Source organism: Phocoena sinus, chromosome 6 (assembly GCF_008692025.1).
Source record: "Phocoena sinus isolate mPhoSin1 chromosome 6, mPhoSin1.pri, whole genome shotgun sequence".
NCBI classification, from domain to species: Eukaryota; Metazoa; Chordata; class Mammalia; order Artiodactyla; family Phocoenidae; genus Phocoena; species Phocoena sinus.
In genome coordinates, this window is record NC_045768.1 from 108,569,632 (window position 1) to 108,582,966 (window position 13,335).

Consider the following 13,335-nt stretch of genomic DNA (forward strand, 5'->3'; position numbering starts at 1 on the left):
CACATATCAGAGCCCTGATCTTTGTAAACCAGGAGGGTCATAGGTGTTTCTGCCCAGCAATGTGCATCTAATTTGTGGGCCTCATTATTTATGGCTGCTAAGAGATATGAAATCATAAAGCTCATTAGTGAATGGACTGCTCAACTGCAACTAAAGAATGAAAGTCCCCAGTGGCCCTGTGCTCTGGCTGATTATTAAAGAAAAATAGGAGAAAGTATACTGGAATGTAAAATCAGCAGTTTTTGCTAGAATTGACATTATTTTTTCTGACTATTATAGCCGGTGTTGTTTTCACTCTTATTATAAATAGGTTATTGCCAGATTAAAAAAATCAATCTTAAAACCTCTGTCTTTTAACTGATAATTATCGTCCATTTATATTTGCTTTGATAAGTGACAATTTATTTCTGTCTTTTTTGTGCTTTTTATTTACTGTTTTATTGATTAAGTGATTATTGATTGATTTTTGCTTGTACTGATTATGCTTCCTTTGGTTTCGAAGTTACACGTTCTAATTTTATTCTAATAGAGATTTATTTTTAACCAGTAAACTTGGTTAAGAAATGTCTAAAGTTAATCATTATCTTCATCTTCTTCCAATAATTCAAAGACTTTGGAATGTTTTAGTGCAGTGGTTTTCTGCTCACCTTTCATATTGTGTTTAATATTTTAATTTAACCTTATTTTTATACCTCTAAATTACTTATTTATATATTTTATTATTTTAATAGTTGTTGCTTATAATATTCTCTGATGTAAATAATTTCCTTATTAATGCTTTTTCATCTTATTTCTTCTCTCTGGGCTTAATTTACTGCTTTATGAAGTGCATCTTTTAGTAATAGTTTTAGTGATGATTTTTATTAGTTACAATATAGTTGATGTACCATATTATGTGAGTTTCAGGTGTACAACACAGTGATTCACAATTTTTTTTTTTTTTTTGAAGTACGTGGGCCTCTCACTGTTGTGGCCTCTCCCGCTGGGGAGCAGAGGCTCCGGATGTGCAGGCTCAGTGGCCACGGCTCACGGGCCCAGCCGCTCCGCGGCACGTGGGATCCTCCTGGACCGGGGCACGAACCCGTGTCCCCTGCATCGGCAGGCGGACTCTCAACCACTGTGCCACCAGGGAAGCCCATGATTCACAATTTTTTAAAGGTTATACTCCATTTATAGTTATTATAAAATATTGGCTGTAATTCCTGTGTTGTACAATATATCCTTGTAGCTTGTTTTCCACATAGTAGTTTGTACCTCTTAATCCCCTCCCCCTGACTTGCTCCTCTCCGCTTCCTTCTCACACTGGTAACTACTAGTTTGTTCTCCATAGCTGTGAGTCTTGTTTCTTTTTTGTTATAGTCATTTGTTTGTTTTATTTTTTAGATTCCACATATAAGTGATATCATAATGATACTTGTTTTTCTCTGTCTGAATTATTTCGCTTAGCATAATACCCTCCAGGTCCATCCATGTTGTTGCAAATGGCAAAATCTCATTTCTTTTTTTATTACTGAGTAGTATGCCATTGATTATATATGTGTGTGTGTGTGTGTGTGTGTGTGTGTGTGTGTGTGTGTGTATCCGTCCCATTTTCTTTATCCATTCATCTGTTGATGGACACTTAGTTTGCTTCCATATGTTGGGTATTGTAAATAATGCTGCTGTGAATATTGGGGTTGTTAGTTCCATTTTTAATCTTTGAGGAACCTCCAAACTGTTTTTCATAGTGGCTGCACCAATTTACATTCCATCAGTTGTGTATCAGGCTTCCCGTTTCTCCACATCCTCATGTGCATTTGTTATCTCTTGTCTTTTTGATGATAGCCATCCTGACAGGTGTGAAGTGATATCTTATTGTGTTTTTTATTTGCATCTCCCTATCTTTTCTCCATTGAGTGTTCTTGGCTCTCTTGAAATATATTAGTTGATCATATATGCATGGGCTCTTATTTCTGTTCCATTGGTGTATGTGCCTGTTTTTATGCCAGTACCATACTGTTTTGATTACTATAGGTTTATAATATAGTTTGTAATTAAGAAGCATGGTGCCTCCAGCTTTCTTGTTCTTTCTCAGCATTATTTTGGCTATTTGGGATCTTTTGTGGTTCCATATGAATTTTAGAATTGTTACTTTTATTCTGTAAAAACTGCCATTGGCAATTAAAATATCACCCCTTTTCAACCCTTGATGAATTAATGGATCTGAGAGTTAAGTATCAATGATTACTGAAAGCACAAAAAGAGGCACAACCAGATATTATGAGATTTTTTAAAAATTATTTATTTATTTATTTTTTGGCTGTGTTGGGTCTTCATTGCTGCGCGAGGGCTTTCCTCTGGTTGTGGCGAGCGGGGGCTACTCTTCGTTGTGGTGCGTGGGCTTCTCATTGAGGTGGCTTCTCTTGTTGCAGAGCACAGGCTCTAGGAGCATGGGCTTCAGTAGTTGTGGCTCACAGCCTCTAGAACGCAGGCTCAGTAGTTGTGGCTCACGGGCTTAGTTGCTCAGTGGCACGTGGGATCTTCCCGGACCAGGGCTCAAACTCATGTCCCCTGCATTGGCAGGCGGATTCTTAACCACTGCGCCACCAGGGAAGCCCTATTATGAGATTTTGATGAAAAGATACAAGAAAACTTGTAGTTATGGTAAAGGGGTTGAACCCGAGCCTGACCAAGCCTCTGGATCCAGCTGCCAATCTCCAGGAAATATGAGGACAGAGGTACAAGTTCAATGTCACCGTGAGTGAGTACACAGTCAAGAAAATCCAGGTTGTGGGTAAATCTGCAGGTCAGGGGTCCTAGGCTATTCAACAGGTAATTTGTAAGAGAGCAGGAGGGAGAACACACAGATAAACAGAGACCAAATGATACATCAAATAAAAAATGAGCAAAATGAAATTTTAGTTTTGTAAGATTTGTAAATTGTAGTTTGCTCAATTGGTTGGCATAAATAGAAGGAAATTCAGGGACATGATTACAATAAAAGTCAAGGGTTGTGGTAACTTGCGAGGTTTATGATTGGGATGGGGGTATAGAGAAGTATTTCTTGGGTGGCTACAAAGTTGTGTTTTATCATCTGGGTGGTGTTTACTATAGGGTTAAGCTTATAATAATTTGTGAAGCTCTACATTTGTCTTGTGGGTTTTTTGTACATGTGTTATTTATGTATTTTACAACCAAAAGTTTTATTTTTTTGATTCCTTTTCCAGTAAGCAGCCTGAGGTGACCTCCAAAAGTGGTTCGCTATTCACTTGACCCAGAAAACCCCACAAAATCATGCAAGTCAGGAGGTTCAAATCTTCGTGTTCACTTTAAGAACACTTGTGAAACTGCCCAGGCCATTAAGGGTATGCATATCCGAAAAGCCACCAAGTATCTGAAGGATGTCACTTTAAAGAAGCAATGTGGGGCTTCCCTGGTGGTGCAGCGGTTGAGAGTCCGCCTGCCGATGCAGGGGACACGGGTTCGTGCCCCAGTCCGGGAAGATCCCACATGCCGCGGAGTGGCTGGGCCCATGAGCCATGGCCGCTGAGCCTGCGCGGTGCGCCATTCCATCATTACAATGGTGGAGTTGGTAGGTGTGTCCAGGCCAAACCGTGGGGCTGGACGCAGGGTGAGTGGCCCAAAAAAAGTGTTGAATTTTTACTGCACATGCTCAAAAATGCAGAGAGTAATGCTGAAGTTAAGGGCTTAAATGTAGATTTTGTGGTCATTGAGAACATCCAGGTGAACAAAGCCGCCAGGATTTGGTGCAGGACTTACAGAGCTCATGGTTGGATCATCCCATACATGAGCTCTCCCAGCCCCACTGAGATGATCCTTACTGAAAAAGAACAGATTGTTTCTAAAGCAGAAGAGCAGTTTGCACAGAAGAAAAAGATATCCCAGAAGAAACTGAAGAAATGCTGCAAAAAATAAATGCAAATAAAAGTAAAAAAAAAAAAGTTTTATTTTTTTAAAAGAGGGGATTAATGACAAAGCATAACTTAAGAGATGGGTGGGAATGTGCTAGGAGCGTGGCTGGAAGGATAAGACTTGGCAGGAGAATTGACACTTATTCCTCTGAAGAAGAAGGAAAAGAGGAAAAATACATATATATTTATAGGTATATGGTTGCTTATTGAGTGAGGTGGGTGGGAATAGGGTGCAAAGGTAAATGATTCAAGACCCTCTGACGTTTATTTTTTTCTGGAGCAGAAACCAGATCACCTGCTGAGAGTAGGACAGGCTCTGGTGGGCGGTGAGGTCAAATAGCATCTGAAGTGAAAGGAAGGACCTAATTTCTACTCTCAGCTTGCTTGCAGGATTGTGTAATACTCTCCAGTGGCTTTCAGAAGCCTAGGAGTAGAAGTAGCCCTGTGGCTGACTTTTCTTCTGTGTAGTGTGATAGAAGAAAAAAATAACAATTAGTGTCCTAGAAAAAAATTGTTTGATGTGATGTCATTTGGGTCATAGATATTACCCAGGAAGATGAAAGGTTAATGTTTGTCATGGGTTAAACTGTGCAAAGATGCTGGAGTCCTAACCTCTAGTGCCTGTGAATGTGACCTTATTTGGAAATAGGGTCCCTGCAGATGATCGAGTTAAGGTGGGTCCTGATCCAATACGACTGTGTCCTCATAAGTGGGCAGAACTGGACACAGGCACAGACACATATGGAGGGAAGACAATGTGAAGACACAGGGAGAACACCATCTCCAAGCCATGGAATGCCAGGGGCTACTGGAAGCTAGGAGAGAGACTTGGAACAGATACTGCCTTCACAAGCCTCAGAAGGAAACAACCCTGAAGACAGCTTGATTTCAGATTTCTAGCGTCCAGAACTGTGAGACAATACATTTCTGTTGTTTAAGCCCCCCAGGTTGTAGTGCTTTATTATGGCGGCCCTAGGGAATTAATGCAGTGCCCTAGAAAAAAATTTGGGTTTGGTTGATGTGATGTCATATACATGTGATGTGCGTGGTGCATACTCTCATTGAGCTTGTAGTCAAGTGGAGGGAGCAAATATTAAATCAAGAAAAACATAAGTATGCTAACAATGGAAAAGGATCCTGTGATAAAAATTAACGAGGGAGAATATGATTTAGGTGTGGAGCATTCAGGAAAATTTATTCTGTGGAAAAGACCGAGAATCTCTCTTTAAATGAGTAAATGTTAGGTGAAGGTTGGGGGATGGCGATGCAGATTTCCAGGATGTGCGAATAGCTTGGGTAGAAGCTGTGAGGGGGTGTGTTTGAGAACAGTGAAGTCCAGGGGTTGGACCAAGGGGAGGGGGTGGGCAAAAGAGAGGAATAGGGCTGGGGAGGTAGTCGGGGGCCAGTCGGGGAGCTTGGCGTCCATGTAAGCAGCTGGTACTTCAGCCCATTAGGAAGACGGTGAAAGGCTTTACGCGTGGCAAATGCGTGATCCAGTTTGTTTTATAAAGGTCATTTTTTTTTTTTTTTCGGTACGCGGGCCTCTCACTGTCGCGGCCTCTCCCGTTGCGGAGCACAGGCTCTGGACGCGCAGGCTCAGCGGCCGTGGCTCACGGGCCCAGCCGCTCCGCGGCATGTGGGATCTTCCCGGACCGGGGCATGAACCCGTGTCCCCTGCATCGGCAGGCGGACCCTCAACCACTGCGCCACCAGAGAAGGTCCTATAAAGGTCATTTTGATGACTACGTGAAGCAGGAATGATAAATACGTAAAAATGACACAGGAGGCTGGTTAAGAGGCCAGTTACTCAGTCGAATGACAGATGGTGATACCTCGAGCTGCGTGGTGGTCGTGCAGATGGAGGGGTGGGTGGGAGTGAGCTGATTGGTGAGGTTTGTTGAGCAATGCGGTGTGGGTGGGGTGAGGGAGAGGAGGTGTCAGATCATGTCTGGGATTGTTCTGGAAACTGCATGAGGCTGTTAGCAAATGTTCTTGCCTGTTCCATGGTGTGTGGACCCTCAACAGATGAATAGCCTCTGGTCACCAAAGGTTGCTGGGAAGCAGCATCCTTCAGAGGAGAACCCAGCGTTTCACTGGAACGTAGAGGTGGAAGGGTGTGCTGGGGAGAAGGTATAAAGTAGAAGGAATTGGGGTTCTGGAGGGCACCGTGGTAAGAGTGGAGTTGGAGGCCAAGGAGGATGGCTGGAGAAGAGGAGATCAGAGCCAGATGAGGTGAAAGAATGCCTTTCTGGCTGTACTTGTTGCTTCGGTCTGGAAAGTGGTTCTCATGTCCCGAAGTGCACCCATGCTCTCTTGATCATTTCCCCAAACTCATGTCTTTCACCTTTTTCTGTACTGAATGGTTGTTTTGCAGTTGATTTTGGGTCTTGCACAGCTCTGTAAGGGCAGTCACATCACAGGCTTCCTGAAGCTGGTAAGCGCGAGGCCACCAAAGTGATACCCGTGCAGGTGAGTTTCCATGAGGCGCCAAGCGCGTGGGGCAGAGTGATGGAGGGGTGGCTTGCTGCCCCGGCTCCGCTGCTCTCTAGTTGGAGGAGCTGCGTCTCTACGGCCTCTCTTAGGGGTGAGAGAAGTGACGTGTTGAAAGCTCATCAAGCCGAGTCCAGATCTGAACCCGGATTGCCTGATTCTGGGTTCCATGTTCTCTATAAAGGTCAGATAGAGGTTTCCTTAAGCTTAAAACACGTTGAAAACCGTCAGGTAAACTGTCAAGTGCTCTGACCTTCAGTCCCTCAAAGCAAGAGTTCTAACACAAATTCTCTGTAGATCCCACTTTGCCCAGCATGGGAGACTCATGTTGATGGTGTTGTAGGGCTTTGCCCTGCCCTCTGGGAAGCTCTGATTTCCCTAGAACTGGGCTGGAGCATGCTTTAATTCTTCTGTATGCAGGTGTCACATTAAGTTGTGTTGCTGTCATTTATGATCCGTATAAACTTGAGCAAGTCATTTTTTCCACCTGAGCTTCGTATTCTTTGCTTTTAAAATGGGAGAGTGCTATATCTACCTGGGCTTTCTATTTTTTCAGGGTGAGAGATTGCTGAAAACACTTTGTCAGCTAAATAAAGTAGCCTTGCAGTTCTCTGCACACTGTAGGCATTTGTTAAATGGATGTACAGTGAAGATACAAGGAAGCCTACACAGCACCCTCCCAGGCCGTCAGGGCCGTTCCCACGGTGAGAATGCAGTTTGCAAGTGGCGCTCAGGAAGTCTATTTTAATGGTGAGACATCATGTTCCAAGTCAGACTTTTAGTTTATTGAACTGCTCAGTGGAGCAAGCAGATGTTCTTGTTCCTAAAAGGTTCACTAGTCATGCAGCTCCCTGTGTCTCGAGAGCTACATAGAGTCTCTCCCCTGCCATCAGCTGTCTCTTTGCTGATTGGTTCAGCTATGAGGAGCTCACTCTTCATCCTTGTGGTCCTAGTCTTGCCTCTCCTGTGTTCCACCAGGTAAAACGGAATCCCCTCCCCGTGGCATTATGAACAGTTAAGGGAAAGTGGGTATGAGGTCCTATAAGAGTGAGGAGGAAGCTGGACTTGGATGAAGGAAGTTGAAACAGGGAGGGATGTGAGCAGAGATGTATGCTCCAGGCTGTTCAGGGGACGGAGATAAATGCTCAGGACACATAGTAGTTTCAAAGAAGAAATTGGTTCTGGATTTTGGTCTGGGGAATCTGTGAAGCTTGCAGGGAAAGTTGGACTGATGGTATTGGCAGCGCAAAAGTGTGAGACCTTTAGAGGACAGGTAGGCTTTGGGAGTGGGAAGGGGGCTGTTCCTTTAGGACTCTTAGAACTTGCACTCCCAAGTCAGTTACCTGGATTATTTTTTCACACGTGTTTAGAAACCAAGGCAGACTTTACGCTGAGCAGCTCTCTCAACGGAGAGAGCAAGTTGTTCCAGGGTGTTAGCTCAAAGCACGATGGGATCCTATGGAACATCAGTGAGGGGGTCAGAATTTATGCCCTCTGGACAGAAACCAGCAACTTGACACTGCTGAAGAGGGTCCACTTAAGTCACTGAAGTGGACGTTCTCAGACTTTGCTTGTGGTTTGCTAAAGTCTGCAGAAAGCTTTTACCCTTTGCCCCGAAGCTTCATATTCTAAAGGTATCACTTGAGGGCCAAAGGTGAGGTATTCAAAGGGCAGGTGAGGATTGTGTTGAGATTTCTGCCACTGTCCTGGATGGCAGGACCTCTGGACACATGGTGTCTCCACTGGACTCCTTTGTCCTCCGAGAGGTACTCCAGGGCTAATGGGCATGTGAAAGGCACATTTGCTTGCCGGTGGCCTTTGGTCATACCACGTTGATTACTCTCACACCCATGGGCCAGCTGGGTGGAGAGACTGATAACGCTTAGCACAGAAGAGTGGGTCGTTCAGTAAGGTGACTCAGAGCCACCTTCACCCTCTTAAACTGCCTGCCTTACCACTCCTCCCTGACCCCTCAGCTTCCAGAGGCACCCCGGTCTTAAGGTTAGGAAAAATACTAGCAATTGATTTAGATACATGTTTCAGGTATTTCAAACCATTTCACACTCGTTACCCCACGGGATGCTTTCAACTAACCTGTGAGTAAGCCTAGGCAGGTAGTCAGGCATGGAGCAAAAAGTCCAATAGAATGTTATTGGGAAGGCAGGCCTAGAACCATGGGCTTCTGTGATTCTGTGTTAGTGATCTTTCCTTCTTCAAGCCGACACTTGGTAATCTCAGACTGCCTTGCTACTATCCTAGACCCTGCATGTCTCCTGGTATGGGGCCTCGACAGACTCCTTGGTCTACTTTGAGGTGTAAATGTTTCTTCCATAACAAACACTCCCAAGCGAATCTGCTGGGCCCTGTTTGCCTGTACATAGTTGTTTAGTGATTCATGTGAGTCGGGACCATGGGAACTAAGGATTCATAATAGGGTCTGTGGAAAATAACTGAAGAGCAACTGAAAAAGGGGCACTCAGCTGTAACATGACTGGGGTCTTTGGATCCTGTCCAGTCTACCGTTAAAAAGTTGTAAAGTGTAGCCTTCAATCTAATTTATCCATAGCTTTATGACCCTGCAAGCACTGTGCACTTATTTTTGTTTTTGTTGGCAGAATTGGACCGAATGCATACATAAGAAGATTGTTTCATACATGCTGGCGAACAAAAGGTGTTTGCAAGAGATCATGTGGAACGGGTGAAATATTTCATATTTTCTGTGAAGTGGCAGTTCTGTGCTGCATTGACAAAAAGTATTTGCCTGTAATGGTTGGGAAATAGTTGTATATGAGGCCCCTGCTGACTTCCTCAGATGTACCATCCCATTAAAATGATGGCTTTAGCTGATGTTTTTGTGTTGGCTGTGTTTCTCTTTATTTAGAGGCGTTCATTGTCTCTCCCATGGAAATAATCATATAATCAGAGTAGTGTAAAAATCATAAGTGAACCTCATAATGAACTTCACAAATTTAGCATGCCCATGTAACCTGAACTCAGATGAAAAAAAGAATGTAATAATATTCCAGTCACTACGAGTCACTACTCCACAAAAGACAGTCCGTAGCCTGACTTCTAACAGCAGGAGTTCTGCCACCTGTTTTTGAACTTTATATCAATGGAATCATACAGTAGGTACTCCTTTGTATCTGGCTCCTTCTGGTCTACATTATTTCAGTGACATTCTTATTGTTTGATGTAACTGTAATTGATTCATTCTCCATGTTGTATAATACTACATTGGAGAATAGGCCACAGTGTATTTGAAAATTGTAATATAGATGGTCATTTGTGTAGTTTTCAGGTCTTGGCTCTTTTAAATAGCGCTGTGATGAACATTCTTGTGGATGCTTTTTAAGGCTTATATGCAAGCATTTCTGTGGGTATATACCCAGGAATGGAATTTCCTGTCATAGGCTGTACATGTATTCACTTTTAGTAGATATGGCCAAATTGTTTTCCAAATTGGTTGTACCAATTTACAACTCCCATCCAGTGTCTGAGAGTTCTTGTTGCTTTACATCCTTTTCCACAACTATTATTATCTTCCCCTTTTTTCCATCTAGGAGGTAGATCGTAATGGCATATGCATTTCACTGATGGCTAATGAAACTGAACCCCTTTTCACTTGTTCATTGGCCATTTAGATAATCCTTTTTTGGTGATGTACTGTTCAAGACTTTCATCTGTTTTTCTACTGGATTGTCTTAACTTTTTCTACTTGGGAACCTCCTAAGGAACACTCATTATTTGACATTGGCAATAATAAAGTGAAATTCGTATTGAAAATATTGCTGTTTAAATATGGAGTACATTATAGTTTACAAGGCACAGTTACAGAAATTTTGTACTGCTTAGTATGACCAGGCCATCAAAATGTTTTAGTTCTTAAGTATTTTTAAATTTCATTAACCTAAGCAAAGCAAGACAAATCACTTGAGTTAATGACACTTCAACCCCCTTCTTTTTTGAGTAGCTTTTAGGAGGAATTAAGTCGATGAGAGAGAGGCAGTGCTTCCAGCATGACGGGGGAGCTGTAAACAAACCTGCCGTGATGGGTGAAGTACCCATCCTGAGCAGATTGCGTCGTAAGACTGAGCTAGGACTAGACTCTTTTGGCTCTTCTGAGAAAAGGACAAAGGTGATTACATGCACAGCCAAATCATCTTTCAGTGTCATTAACATCATTCCTACTGTCAGCTACATTCCTCTTGAGAGTGTCCTGCTCAGATGGGGAGAATAAGTAGTACGGGTGGTTCCTTCCTTATCTGCTACAACCAATAAACAGGGCCCTTTCTTCTTCTTCTCTGTCTCTTCCTCCCCTTCCCCTTGCCCTTCTCTTTCTTCTTTCAGTGTTTACTGTTGTTTGCTCATGTCATCCATATGTGTTTGTGGAATAGGCTAGCCTTCATTTTTCTGCCAATAGCATCTGTGATACATGAGTTTCCTCAGGCCTCTGAATAATGATGGAGCTAAGATTGTGCTGGGTTGTGCTTCCTCATTTTGTCCACCTCACGTCACTCCTTACTGCTGAGAGACCTTGGATGTGTCGTATGTGACCTCCCCCAAAATTCTTTCCTGCTTTTCTTGTTGGGGTGTCTGCTACTGGAAATTTGACTGGAAGGTGGCATCTTCCCTTTGTAGCTGCCACTGGGATTGTTGCTGTCCTAGTCATACTGATGTCTCTCAGTATTTTGGGAGACATCAAAAGAAAGGGTTGCCACATTCCCTGTAGGCTTCACTGAGCCCGCCTCGTGCTATGATCCATATTGAGATAGGGTAAATATTCCTGTTCTGTTTTTTTTTAATCACCTGAGTATCAAATCAATGCTGCTCATGGTCTCAGGTCTCATAGAGAGCCCTGTTGATAGCATTATTTTAAAAAATTAAATTTATTTTTACTAAAAAATCCCCAGCTCACTCATTTTTCCCACCCACCCTACCCCCAACCTGTTGCAACCACCAGTCTGTTCTCTGTATCCATGAGCTTGTTTTTGTTTTTTTTAAGATTGCACATATAAGAGAGATTATACAATAATTTGTCTCTCTTTGAATTATTTCACGTAGCGTAATGCCCTTGAGGTCCACTTTGTCACAAATAATGTTTTGTTCTTTTCTATGCCCGACTAATATTTCACCGTATGTACATGATACATTTTCTTTATCCATTCATCCATCAGTGGATACTTAGGTTGTTTGCATAGCTTGGCCTTTGTAAATAATGCTTCAGGAAACCTGGAGGTTCATATATATTTTTGCATGAGTGTTTTTGTTTTCTTCTGGTAGGTGCTTAAAAGTGGAATTGCTAGATCACATGGTAGTTCTACTTTTATTTTTATTTATTTATTTTTTTGTGGTACATGGGCCTCTCACTGCTGTGGCCTCTCCCGTTGCGGAGCACAGGCTCCGGACGCGCAGGCTCAGCGGCCATGGCTCATGGGCCCAGCCGTTCCGCGGCATGTGGGATCTTCCCGGACCGGGGCACGAACCTGCGTCCCCTGCATCGGCAGGCGGACTCTCAACCACTGTGCCACCAGGGAAGCCCTATTTTTAATTTTTTGAGGAATCTGTGTACAGTTCTCCATAGTTGTGTCAAGTTCCATTCCCACCAACACTGCAAAAGGCTCCCTTTTCTCCCCAGCCTTGTCAGCACTTGTTATTTCTTGTCTTTTTGATGACAGTCATTCTGACAGGTGTGAGGTGAGATCTCATTATTTTGATTTGCATTTCCCTGATGATTAGTGATGTTGAGGATCTTTTCATGTACCTGTAGGCCTTCTATATGTCTTCTTTGAAGAAATGTCTATTCAGATCTTCTGCTCATTTTGAAATTGGATGGTTTGCTTTTTGCTTTTGAGTTGTAAGAGTTCTTTATATATTTGGATGTTGGCCCCTATCAGATATGATTTGCAATTATTTTCTTCTATTCAGTATGTTACCTTTTCATTTTGTTGATGGTTTCCTTTGCTGTGTAAAAGGTTTTTAGTTTGATATAGTCCCACTTGTTTATTTTTGCTTTTGCTTTTGGTGTCAGATTAAGAAACTCATGGCCAAGACCAATGTCAAAGAGATTATCGCCTGTGTTCACTTCTAAGAGTTTTATGGTTTAAGTTCTTACATTAAAGTCTTTAATCCATTTTGAGTTAATTTTTTTGTATGGGGTAAGATAGTGGTCCAGTTTCATTCTTTTGCATGTGGCTGTCCAATTTACCCAACACCATTTATTGAAGAAATCGTCCTTTCCCCATTGTATATTCTTGGCTCTGTTGTTGTAAGTTAATTGACCTTATACGCATGAGTTTATTTTTGGGCTCTCTATTCTGTTCCATTGATCTGTGTATCTGTTTATATGCCAATGAAATAATCTTTTATTTACTGTAGCTTTGTAATATAGTTTAAAATCAAGGAACTTGATGCCTCCAACTTTGTTCTTTTTTTCTCAAGATGGTTAACTTAGGGTCTTTTGTGGTTCCATACACATTTTAGGATTGCTTATTCTGTTTCACTGAAAAATGCCATTTGAATTTTGATGTTGATCGCATTGGGTAGTATGGACATTTTAAAACATATTTAATTAATTAATTAATTAATTTTGGTTGTGTTGAGTTTTAGTTGCTGCACGCAGGATGTACGTCGTGGTGCTTGGGCTTCTGTCTAGTTGTGGTGCGTGGGCTCCAGAGCGCGGGGGCTCTGTAGTTTGCGGCATGTGGTCTCTCTCGTTGAGGTACCCAAGCTCAATAGTGTGGCATGTAGGCTTAGTTGCCCCATGGCATGTGGGATCTTAGTTCCCCAACTGGGGATTGAACCTGCATCCCCTGCATTGGAAGGTGGATTCTTTACCAATGGCTCACCAGGGAAGTCCCCTAGTATGGACATTTTAGCAATATTAATTCTTGTAATCCATGAGCACAGAATATCTTTCCATTTTCTTGTGTAT